General features: G+C 43.3%; 1 pseudogene; it reads right to left on the bottom strand.

Moving 5' to 3' along the window:
- The window catches only part of LOC137380874 (deleted in malignant brain tumors 1 protein-like), a 71,943-nt pseudogene that overhangs the window by 11,476 nt on the left and 47,792 nt on the right, over positions 1 to 12,675 (bottom strand).

A 12,675-nucleotide genomic window follows, 5' to 3' on the forward strand; every position in this document is an offset into this window, starting at 1 on the left:
TCTCTAAGTGCTCTGCTATAAAATCTTTGATAATGTACTCTAGAATTTGCCTATTTTGTTTGTTCCAACATGGACCATGATAACTGGATTCATCTCCTCCCTTTCAAGTTCCTCTTCAGCCACTGTGAGATATCCCTTACCCTGGCACCGGGTAGGCAACACACCCTTCAGGAATCTCGTTCTTGACTGCAGGGGATAATATTTATCCCACTAATTGTAGAGTTCCCTATTACTACCACATTTAGATTCTGCTCTTACCCCGCTTTGCACAGCCTTCTGAGCCACAGTGCCTTGTTCTGCATTCTGGATATCCTTCCTGCAGTCTTTCTTCGTGTCCTCACAGATAACAAGTACATCATACCTATTGGTCAGTGCCAGAGTCTGCGGGACCTCCTTCCCAACATGTCCTAAATCCCCACTACCCTGCTCCCAAACAGTCACACCCTCCCTTTCCAGAACCTGTGTTTTCCTCTGGGGTGTGACTGTATTCTGGATAAAACTGTCCAGAAATTCCTCCCCCTCCCTTATGTATCGGCATCTCTCCAACTCACACTCCAGCTCAATGACTCTGAGCTGGAGAGATTTGAGATGGAGACATCTCCTGCAAACGTGTTTGCTCGGGACAGTCTTGCTGTCCACAAGCTCCCACATTCTGCAGTCCAGACACACAACCTGCTCTGCCATATCTTATACTAGCTTATTTTATTTATTTAATTAGTTAGTGTTATTTTGCAATGATTATTTGTAGTTATATTATGGTGTTCAACTAGTTTAGCGATAAATTTAATACAGTACATATTTTCCCGGTTCTAGTTTAAACTACTGTTCTAGTTTAGAGAAAAAAGCCCTGAAAAACATGAAGGATTGATGTAGAGTAAATAAAGAGAAACTGTTTCCAGTGGCTGAAGGGTCAATAAGCAGAGGACAAAGATTTAAAATGATTGGCAAAAGAACCAGAGGTGACATGAGGAAAAACTTTTTTCCACTAAGAGTCGCCTGGGTTCGGAATACACTGCTTGATAGGGTGGCAGACACAGATTCAATAATATTCTTGAAAAGGGAATCAATAAATATTTGAAGGAGGAAAAGTTGCAGGGATAGAGAGAAAGAGCAGGGGGAGTGCACTCACTGGATTGCTCTTTGAAAGAGCAGGTGCAGACTCAATGGGTTGAATGGCCTCCTCCTGGGCTGTACTTTTCTGTGATTCTATGAATTGTGGCTTTTAAAATTAATTCTGATTTAAGAAATCCCTTGGGTCACTACCCATCCTTGAGGGAGGAGAGGGCAGCAGGATGGGGGTTATTTAATATGGTCTCATTCAATACACACGTTCAATACTTTAATAAAAATTACATTTGACTTATGCAATCACCATTAATCAGTAGCCCTGATAATTTATTGCATGTTACACAATATAAAACAACGTATTCTCTGACTCACTATGAGCATTGCCACTGGAGATCTACGATATCTATTAAAACAATTTTACATGTAAACTACAGTAAGAGAAAAATCAAATAATATGTCAAAGTCAAACACTATCAAATGTGTCCCTTACCTGCTGTATTGTCCCACAGCTGTTAAGTGGTACAGTAAATGTCACATTTTGACCTGAGATTACTGGCCTACAGCTTGGATCATTCAGGAGGACATCATTCTCCGTAAAACCCAGTAAATAGAGATCAGACTTGTTAACTACTGCTTCCATGTAATTTGTTGAGCAGAATAAATGCACTTTAAATGAAAACAAAAAAAAATCAGTTTTGTGCTTTAAAAAGACTCAAATATTAAAAATCAAGGGTGAAATCTAATGAGTACCGTGGCATTCCCAATGGCGGGAAGCTGTTGTAACTTCCGCCGCAAATCCCGTTTCCCACGCGATTTTATATTTAAATTAGCCATGCGGCAATGGGCATAGGTGGGATCATGCCTCGGGGTGGCCTTTCATTGGTGGAACTCGCCATCACTGCCCCAAGCACCATGATCACCACAGATATAAAACATACTGTGCTTGCAGCCTTAAGGAGCAGCAGCATTCCTGTCATGTAAGCATCTTCAGGCTAACTTAAATTGAAGCTTTTTCTAAAATCAAAATGTTTTTGTCTCCCTTATTTTGTGAAAGTCAGCACCAACTTCACATCAGTTATTTTACCTGTAGCAAAAGCGAGTTAGATGTCAGCCAGTGCCCTCAATTTGCCCCATAGCTCTCCGACGTTGACTGCACTTATTCCTCCCTTTAGAACCTTGCCAAATATCTTCACACAGTACTGATCTAATCCACCCACCAACCCCGCAGCCGGCAAAATGCATCCTCACCATCGATATCAACCATTCAACAACCTGGACACTCCACTCTACCCTCCCCTGCTCCTCCTTGCACCTGATCAACTCCACTCTTCCCACCCCCCCACCAACCCCGACTACCCTCCCCACTCCTCCATGTAGCTCCCGTCCATGCTGTCGCTGCCATCCCCTACGATGATTCTCCCTTGCTGATGCCAAGCCTGGAGGCTGGTGCAGAGGTAAACATCCATTGCAATGCTAGCCTGGAGGCAAACATCCATTCTGATGCTGGTGTTAGTTTAGCGGATGAGTTAAAAAGTGAACAGCATAGTCCTGAGACGCAACTGCACAAATCCGACTGTTGCACTCTACATTGAAACATTCGTGAACTGGGTGGCGTGGAATATCGCTCACTGTTCATTTAATCTGGCAGCAAGGACTAGATTGTAACTATGCATTTGGTAATGAGTATTCATGTTATCCAAATGAATGCAAAGCTGCAATCCGCCACCGCACTGGGGGAGCCCCAGAATGCCACAAACCCGCCACCGACTAAATTCGTCTAAAATATCCCACGTCGGGAATCTGAACAAACACTTCCTGCCTAATTATATCACCCCGCATGCTACCAAATCCGCCACAGTGGGCGGCATAAAATTCCCCCCAAGTCTTTTCATGGATCAATTTTAAGTGTTTATAAGTAAATAGAAAGGGACCATGTATAGGTTGGAACTAAATGAAAAAGGTACACATTCTAGAACAATAGAGAAGTCAAAATGGTTGAACATTTCAGAGGCATTGTAGGCAACAGAAGGAAGTAAACTCTGGAACAAAAGGGGTCGATGGGCTGTGGAATTAAGAAACAATGGAGCTCAACAGTCAATGTAAGATATAAGTACTGTAGATTTAGGGAAGGGTCAAATTTAACTTTTGCAATAATGGCTTAGATCCCAATGGGGGAAAGATTTCTTCTGGTTGCTCTGTGTTACTGATATTCTAAACAGAAAATAAGTATTTCCTGTTTAACCATTTCTGGTGAAATCATAAAAAGCATTCTATCAGAATGTATTTATGATTTTTGCAGGGAATAAAGCAGCAGACAAAATATTCCCACTGTGTTTACAATGTTGTTAACCTTTACTGATCAGAGCAAATCTTATCCTAATATTTGAAGTTTACAGGATGTCTTTTAGAAGTAAATAGGAATAGGAATATAAGTGGTAAAAACAATGGAATGATTCTGCATTTCAAGCAGCAAGTTTTATCTACTGCTTGCACTTACTGGGAACATGAAATTGTCTCTGTTGTGCAATCAATACAGCTAGAACTAATAACTGCATAAAATGTCTTGCCCATCTGTTATACTGGGTATTAAGAGAGGATTCCTTGTGATGTAGATACCAAACCACAAATGTTAGATTTATCTATTGTAGTCAAGCATTAAAGAAAGCAACACAAATAATTTGAGATTAGGATATTAGAATGATGGTTTAGATTTTACTAACAGGTGAAATGTTTCAGATTCATGTGTACTGAATGCTGTTATCAGTGGCCAGATCATAGAATGAATATTATATTGGCCCAAATTTCCTCATTTTTTTGGTATAAGCATAATAGTGATTTTCAGCACAAAAGATCAAGCAAATGTGTGTATGTGACTTATGGCATGCAGCCAATGAAAAGCATGGGCAGCACTGGTTGCACGCTTGATTCGTTATAATGAGTTCACAACTATAATTGGTCACTAATATTAATACACTATGACCACATGAACAGGCAAATGCATCGGCCGGTTTGCCCATGCACAATTCGCTTTGGGGTACCATCAAATTTCCAGGTCATTGTGTATAAATGGATCACAGAAAATTTGATACTAGCAGCCTAAGTGAATGAGCAAGTATAGTGTTCATACAGTGTTAGATGGAAATTATATTTAACATATTAGAGTTCAATATTCATCCCCTTTTCTAAATCAGACAATAAGTGCTGTGTACTCTGGACAAATTTCAATTCCTTCAATAAAAAAACTTTTTTACCTGTTGAACTTTGTGTTTTAGCTGCAGCTGTCATAAAATAAATAAAAATTTAAAGTTTATTTTGACATTTATGAAACTTAATAACATCAATAGCTTACACTGGAAAATTAACTACATATCAACATGTATTTTTGACAATCATACTAACTCGTGATTCTAGTGATTATAGTGCAACTTTTTCTTTTCTCGTTCATGGATGTGGGCATTGCTGGCTAGGACAGCATTTATGGTCCATCCCTAATTGACCTTGAGAAGGTGATGGTGAGCTGCTTTCTTGAACTGCTGCAGTCCATGTGGGATAGGTACATCCACAGTGCTGTTCGGAAGGGTGTTCCAGGATTTTGACCCAACAACAGTGAAGGAATGGCAACATAGTTCCGATATAGTTCCAAGTCAGGATGGTGTGTGGCTTGGAGGGGAACTTGCAGGTGGTGGTGTTCCCATGCATCTGCTGCCCTTGTCCTTCTAGGTGGTGGAGGTCACGGGTTTAGAATGTGTTGTCTAAGGAGCCTTGGTGTGTTGCTGCAGTGCATCCTGTAGATGGTACACACTGCTGCCACTGTGCATCGGTGGTGGAGGGAGTGAATGTTTGTGGATGTGGTGCCAATCAAACGGGCTGCTTTGTCCTGGATGGTGTCGAGCTTCTTGAGTATTGTTGGAGCTACACTCATCCAGGCAAGTGGAGAGTATTCCATCACACTCCTGACCTGTGCCTTGTAGATGGTGGACAGGCTTTGGGGAGTCAGGAGGTGAGTTACTCACTGCAGGATTTTATCCTGTGCTGCAACCTTTTATCACTGGGAAAATATTTTACTACAGAAAACTATAATTATGCAGGTTGTGCCTAGTTTACTTTTGTTTTCTATTCACATAAGAAGAAAGTATTTGCATTTCAGTTGGACGTTTCAAGATATTAGGACATTCCAAAGTACTTTCCAGCCAATAAAGCTAGTAGTCTAACCAAAGTTCTCTGGGACAGAAATTTGTTCACTTGGTGCTGTTTCTAGTGTGCTGCAGGCCCCTAAATACGCCACCTGTGCAGTGTTCACTATTGATATCATTGAAGAACAGCATGTGGGTCTTGTAGGTAGCAGCCGTAGCGCTGCCTGCCCCGGTGAATCACTATAAGTCTGTGTAGCACAGCTGGAACTGGTACAATGCAAATGAGTTACTTCCCTTACAAGTTTAACATTACGTCTGTGCTTTTGAATGGTATTCCTCTAGAAATGAACTCCAGTGCTTTACTTGTGCTTTTTATGGTTCTGTTAACCTGAATTGCTACTTCTCATGATGTGAATCTGTACCCTTAGATTTTTTTGTGCTTCTACCCTGTTTAACCTCTTATTTTCCAAGGAGTAGGCGGTCTCCTTATTCCTACTTCCAAAATGCAACACTTACACTTATCAATATTGAAATTCATTTGCCATTTATACACCCATTCTGCAAGTTTTTTCAACGTTGTCTTGGATTTGCTCGCAGTCTTCCACAGTATTAAATGAACTGCTCCAATTTGGTGCCCTCGGCAAATTTTGATATTGTACTTTCGATTCCCGAATCCAAAACATTTATGTAAATAAAGGTACCAGCACCAATCCCTGTGGTACACCAAATCCCATCTTCTGCCAATCTTAGAAGTCTGTCTACTCTTTGTTTTCCTTTTTGTAGACAGTTGCTATCCAATCTGCTACTTGTCCCCTGAATTCACATGCTATGACCCTAGTCGTGAGTCCACCATACTTTTTTTTAATTATTCTTTCATGGGATGTGGGCATCGCAGGCCAGGCCAGCATTTATTGCCCATCCCTAATTGCCCTTGAACTGAGTGGCTTGCTAGTCCATTTCAAGGGCATGTAAGAGTCAACCACATTGCTGTGGATCTGGAGTCACATGTAGGCCAGACCAGGCAAGGACAGCAGATTTCTTTTCCTAAAGGACATTTAGGAACCAGATGGGTTTTTACAACAATCGACAATGGCCATCATTAGACTAGCTTTAAATTCCAGATTTATTAATTGAATTCAAATTCCACCTTCTGCTGTGGTGGGATTTGAACCCATGTCCTCAGAGCAATACTTGGGTCTCTGGGTAACTAGTCCAGTGACAATATCAGTATGCCACCACCTCCCCCTGCGATACGGTCCCTTATCAAAGGTCTATTGAAAGTCCATGGACGAAAATTCCAGGGATGCGGAACTTCAGTTATGACGATAGATTGGAGAAGTTAGGACTGTTTTCCTTGGAGCAGAAAAGACTGAGAGGTGATGTGATAGATGTATTCAAAATTATGAGGGGTCTGGCCACTCGTGAAAGGATCAAGAAGGAAAGGGGATCAGATTTAAAGTAATTGGTAAGAGAAGAAAACGTGACATGAGGAAAAACTTTTTCACACAGCATGTTGTTAAGGTCTGAAATGCAGTGCCTGAGAGTGTGGTGGAGGCAGGTTAAATTGAAGCAGTCATAGAGTCATAGTTATACAGCACAGAAACAGGCCCTTCGGCCCATCGTGTCTGTGCTGGCCATCAAGCACCAAACTATTCTAATCCCATTTTCCAGCACTTGGCCCGTAGCCTTGTATGCTATGGCGTTTCAAGTGCTCATCTAAATACTTCTTAAATGTTGTGCGGGTTCCTGCCTCTACCACCTCTCAGGCAGTGCGTTCCAGATTCCAACCTCCCTCTGGGTGAAAACATTTTTCCTCAAATCCCCTCTAAACCTCCTGCCCTTTACCTTAAATCTATGCCCCCTGGTTATTGACCCCTCCGCTAAGGGAAAAAGTTGCTTCCTATCTAACCTATCAATGCCCCTCATAATTTTGTATACCTCAATCATGTCCCCCCCAGCCTTCTCTGCTCTAAGGAAAACAACACTAGCCTTTTCAGTCTCTCTTCATAGCTGAAATGCTTCAGCCCAGGCAACATCCTGGTGAATCTCCTCTGCACCCTCTCCGGGGCAATCACATCCTTCCTATAGTGTGGTGCCCAGAACTGTACACAGTACTCCAGCTGTGGCCTAACTAGCGCTTTATACAGCTCCATCATAACCTCCCTGCTCTTATATTCTATGCCTTGGCTAATAAAGGCAAGCATCCCATATGCCTTCCTAACCACCTTTTGTACCTGTGCTGTTGCCTTCAGTGATCTATGGATAAGTACACCAAGGTCCCTCTGACCCTCTGTACTTCCTAGGGTCCTACCATCCATTGGAAATTCCCTTGCCTTGTTAGTCCTCCCAAAATGCATCACATCACACTTCTCAGGATTAAATTCCATTTGCCACTGCTCTGCCCATTTTACCAGCCCATCTATATCGTCCTGTAATCTAAGGCTTTCCTCCTCACTATTTACAACACCACCAATTTTTGTGCCATCTGCGAACTTACTGATCATACCTCCTATATTCACGTCTAAATCATTAATGTACACTACAAACAGCAAGGGTCCCAGCACTGATCCCTGTGGTACACCATTGGTCACAGGCTTCGACTCACAAAAACAACCCTCGACCATCACCCTCTGCCTCCTGCCACTAAGCCAATTTTGGATCCAATTTGCCAAATTGCCCTGGATCCCATGGGCTCACCTTCTTAACCAATCTCCCATGCGGGACCTTATCAAAAGCCTTACTGAAGTCCATGTAGACTACATCAACTGCTTTACCCTCATCTACACATCTAGTCACAGCCTTGAAAAATTCAGTCAAGTTAGTTAGACATGATCTCCCCCTGACAAAGCCATGTTGACAATCCCTGATTAATCCCTGCCTCTCCAAATGGAGATTAATCCTGTCCCTCAGAATTTTTTCCAATAGTTTCCCAACCACTGATGTTAGACTCACCGGCCTGTAATTACCTGGTTTGTCCCTGCTACCCTTCTTGAATAAAGGTACCACATTCGCTCTCCTCCAATCCTCTGGTACCTCTCCTGTGGCAAGAGAGGATTTGAAAATTTGGATCAGAGCCCCTGCTATTTCCTCCCTTGCCTCACATAACGACCTGGGATACATCTCATCTGGGCCTGGGGATTTATCCAGTTTTAAGCCCGCTAAAACAGCTAATACTTCCTTTCAATGCTAATATGTTCAAGTATATCACAATCCCCCTCCCTGATTTCTACACCTACATCGTCCTTCTCTATAATGAACACAGATGAAAAGTAATCAGTTACAACCTCACCTATGTCCTCCGGCTCCACACACACATTGCCACTTTGGTCCCTACTCTTTCCCTGGTTACCCTCTTGCCCTTCATATACTTAGGATTTTCCTTTATCTTGCCAGTGTTTTTTCATGTCCCCTCTTCGCTCCTAATTACTTTTTAAAGTACCCCCACTACACTTTCTATACTCCTCTAGTGCCTCCAATGTTTTCAGTGCTCTGAATCTACCATAAACCTCCTTTTATTTCCTGATCCAATCCTCTATATCCCTTGACATCCAGGATTCCCTGGACTTGTTGGTCCTATCCTTCACCTTAACAGGTTGGCTCTGAACTCTCACTATTTCCTCGTTGAATGACTCCCACTGGTCTGATGTAGACTTTCGGACAAGTAGCTGCTCACAGTCCACTTTGGCCAGATCCTGTTTTATCATATTGAAATTGGCCTTCCCTCAATTCAGTACCTTCATTCTTGGCCCAACTTTGTCCTTTTCCATAACTACCTTAAATCCTACAGAGTTATGGTCACTATCACCAAAATGCTCCCCCATTGACATTTCTACCACTTATTTGGCTTCATTCCTTAGGATTAGGCCCAGTTATATGAGAAGGAAGAATGTGCAGGGTTACAGGCTGAAGGCGGGGGAAAGGAACTGACTGAATTGCTCTTTCGGAGAGCTGGAGTAGGCACAATGGGCCAAATGGCCTCCCTCTGCACTGTAAGAATTACGTGATTCTGTGATTATGTGCTTACGTCTCTGGAGTGAGGCTTGAACACAGGACTGCCATACTCAGAGGTGTGAGTGCTACCAATTGAGACATGTCTGAGGTTATCAGGTTATATTAATCTATTGGCTGGGAAATTGGGTCATGTCCTCTACGAATGCAAAAATCATTCAAAATGTTGAAACTTGACAATGTCATTTTAAATTGGTCTATAATTTACTTTCATTTCAAAAGAGAATTATTAAAAACAAAGCAAGTGTAATACCTGAGCAGTCGACGGCAACATCTTCAGAATGATCACAGTTGTGTGAAAGCCAGCCACTGTTTGGACAGTCCCACAAATTGTCTTCATCTCCTTGACAGTTAATATCATCCAAGACAATTTCACCAGTGCCATGACCAAAGTGAGCCACTGGAAGTGTAGCAACAGCTTCACCACATCCTATTTGCCGACAAACCACTTGTGCATTGCTCATAGTCCAGGAATCATCACACACTGTTCCCCATCTTCCATTGTATAAAATTTCAACTCTTCCTTCACACTTGTTATTTCCATTTGCAAGTCTTAATGAAAACCCTATATATATTCATATATAAGGAGAAAGAGGGTAACTAGAGAAAGGATTGGCCCACTAAAGGACAAAGGAGGAATGTTATGCTTGGACTCAGAGAAAATGGGTGTGATTCTAAACGAGTACTTTGCATCGGTATTCACCGAGGAGAGGGACATGACGGATGTTGAGGTTAGGAACAGATGTTTGATTACTCTAGGTCAAGTCGGCATAAGGAGGGAGGAAGTGTTGGGTATTCTAAAGGGCATTAAGGTGGACAAGTCCCCAGGTCCGGATGGGATCGATCCCAGGTTACTGAGGGAAGCGAGAGAGGAAATAGCTGGGGCCTTAACAGATATCTTTGCAGCATCCTTAAACACGGGTGAGGTCCCGGAGGACTGGAGAATTGCTAATGTTGTCCCCTTGTTTAAGAAGGGTAGCAGGGATAATCCAGGTAATTATAGACCGGTGAGCCTGACGTCAGTGGTAGGGAAGCTGCTGGAGAAGATACTGAGGGATAGGATCTATTCCCATTTGGAAGAAAATGGGCTCATCAGTGATAGGCAACATGGTTTTGTGCAGGGAAGGTCATGTCTAACCAACTTAATAGAATTCTTTGAGGAAGTGACAAAGTTGATTGATGACGGAAGGGCTGTCGATGTCATATACATGGACTTCAGTAAGGCGTTTGATAAGGTTCCCCATGGCAGGCTGATGGAGAAAGTGAAGGCGCTTGGGGTCCAAGGTGTACTAGCTAGATGGATAAAGAACTGGCTGGGCAACAGGAGACAGAGAGTAGCAGTAGAAGGGAGTTTCTCAAAATGGAGACGTGTGACCAGTGGTGTTCCACAGGGATCCGTGCTGGGACCACTGTTGTTTGTGATATACATTAATGATTTGGAGGAAAGTATAGGTGGACTGATTAGCAAATTTGCAGACGACACTAAGATTGGTGGAGTAGCAGATAGTGAAGGGGACTGTCAGAGAATACAGCAGAATATAGATAGATTGGAGAGTTGGGCAGAGAAATGGCAGATGGAGTTCAATCAGGGCAAATGCGAGGTGATGCATTTTGGAAGATCCAATTCAAGAGTGAACTATACAGTAAATGGAAAAGTCCTGGGGAAAATTGATGTCCAGAGAGATTTGGGTGTTCAGGTCCACTGTTCCCTGAAGGTGGCAACGCAGGTAAATAGAGTGGTCAAGAAGGCATACGGCATGCTTTCCTTCATCGGACGGGGCATTGAGTACAAGAGTTGGCAGGTCATGTTACAGTTGTATAGGACTTTGGTTCGGCCACATTTGGAATACTGCGTACAGTTCTGGTCGCCACATTATCAAAAGGATGTGGATGCTTTGGAAAGGGTGCAGAGGAGGTTCACCAGGATGTTGCCTGGTATGGAGGGCGCTAGCTATGAAGAGAGGTTGAGTAGATTAGGATTATTTTCATTAGAAAGACGGAGGTTGAGGGGGGACCTGATTGAGGTGTACAAAATCATGAGAGGTATAGACAGGGTGGATAGCAAGAAGCTTTTTCCCAGAGTGGGGGTTTCAATTACTAGAGGACACGAGTTCAAAGTGAAAGGGGAAAAGTTTAGGGGGGATATGCGTGGAAAGTTCTTTACGCAGAGGGTGGTGGGCACCTGGAACGCATTGCCAGCGGAGGTGGTAGATGCGGGCACGATGGAGTCTTTTAAGATGTATCTAGACAGATACATGAATGGGCAGGAAGAAAAGAGATACAGAAGCTTAGAAAATAGGCGACATGTTTAGAGAGAGGATCTGGATTGGCGCAGGCTTGGAGGGCCGAAGGGCCTGTTCCTGTGCTGTAATTATCTTTGTTCTTTGTTTTGTTCTAATGAAAGGATTATCAAGGTGTATTAAAACCATACAAGCTCACTTGCTCTTTCTGCAATAAATAGTAGAAACACATGAGCAAAATTTGATGAAAGCTTTAATATGCACACTAAGATATAAAAGGGCAATACCCTGGGCAAAAAAGGTCAGGAAGAGGGGCAGAGTGGCAGTTTTTTGATTCGTTGCCTCTTTAACATAGCTCCAGGAAGTCCAGAGCTTTCTTGGAGGTGTTTGACCTGCACCTGCAGTAGGTGTATCCTGGATGAGGTGGGACTGGACGTTTCCAGTCTCCCACCTCATTCTCCAATTCTCCCATTTGCTGGTTGTCCCACACAGGAGTGCTCAGAAAGGAAGGTGTTGTGGTCTGACTATGAAACCTCACCCATCTGGAGGGACCTTTGCCTCCTGGACGTTCAAAGCTTATTTGAATCTTGTTTGACATTTTTTGTTTCTGTTAGAAATTTAACCTTTAGTTAGGATTTTCCAGTTGTTGATCTCCATTGGAGGCCAGAAGGTCCTGAATACTGAGGGCAGAGAGGCAGCTGGAGGACTTAATGGCTAGTAGTTGCCATGGATTTTCATGCCCCTACTGCTGCCACTAGACCCAGCCAGGGGACAGGTCTGCAGAGTTTCCCTGGGATATTTCGTATAAGACTGGAAATCCTGATGATCCTGGGTCACTTTAAATGCATTGATCTTGACCAGTTCCAGTGAAACGGGTAGAAATATCTGCAAGTTTTGCTGGCCCTGGAAAAATGTTAAGTTTGTGGGGCCTTGCCAGGGAGAATTGGTTGAGCTCCGGTGAGGCAAGGGGTTGGGTTGGGATTGGGGGGGGTGGAAAGTATTTGAGTGGGGGCGGTTGGGCCATTGTGCTGCAGGGGGGACACTTCGTAGGGCATACGGTGCCCAATCAGGAGGGCCACCCTCCAGACAACAAGGAGGCCACCAGATTTGACTGAGCGGCAGGCTGGGGGGCCTGCGCTGCCCACCGGCCACTGCTAACATACCAGCGGCGGTTGGGAGGAGGCCCTTAATTGGCAGTTAATTGGCCACTTTAGGGCCTTAATTGG

The sequence above is a fragment of the Heterodontus francisci genome, chromosome 20, assembly GCF_036365525.1.
Source record: "Heterodontus francisci isolate sHetFra1 chromosome 20, sHetFra1.hap1, whole genome shotgun sequence".
In the NCBI taxonomy this organism is placed as follows: Eukaryota; Metazoa; Chordata; class Chondrichthyes; order Heterodontiformes; family Heterodontidae; genus Heterodontus; species Heterodontus francisci.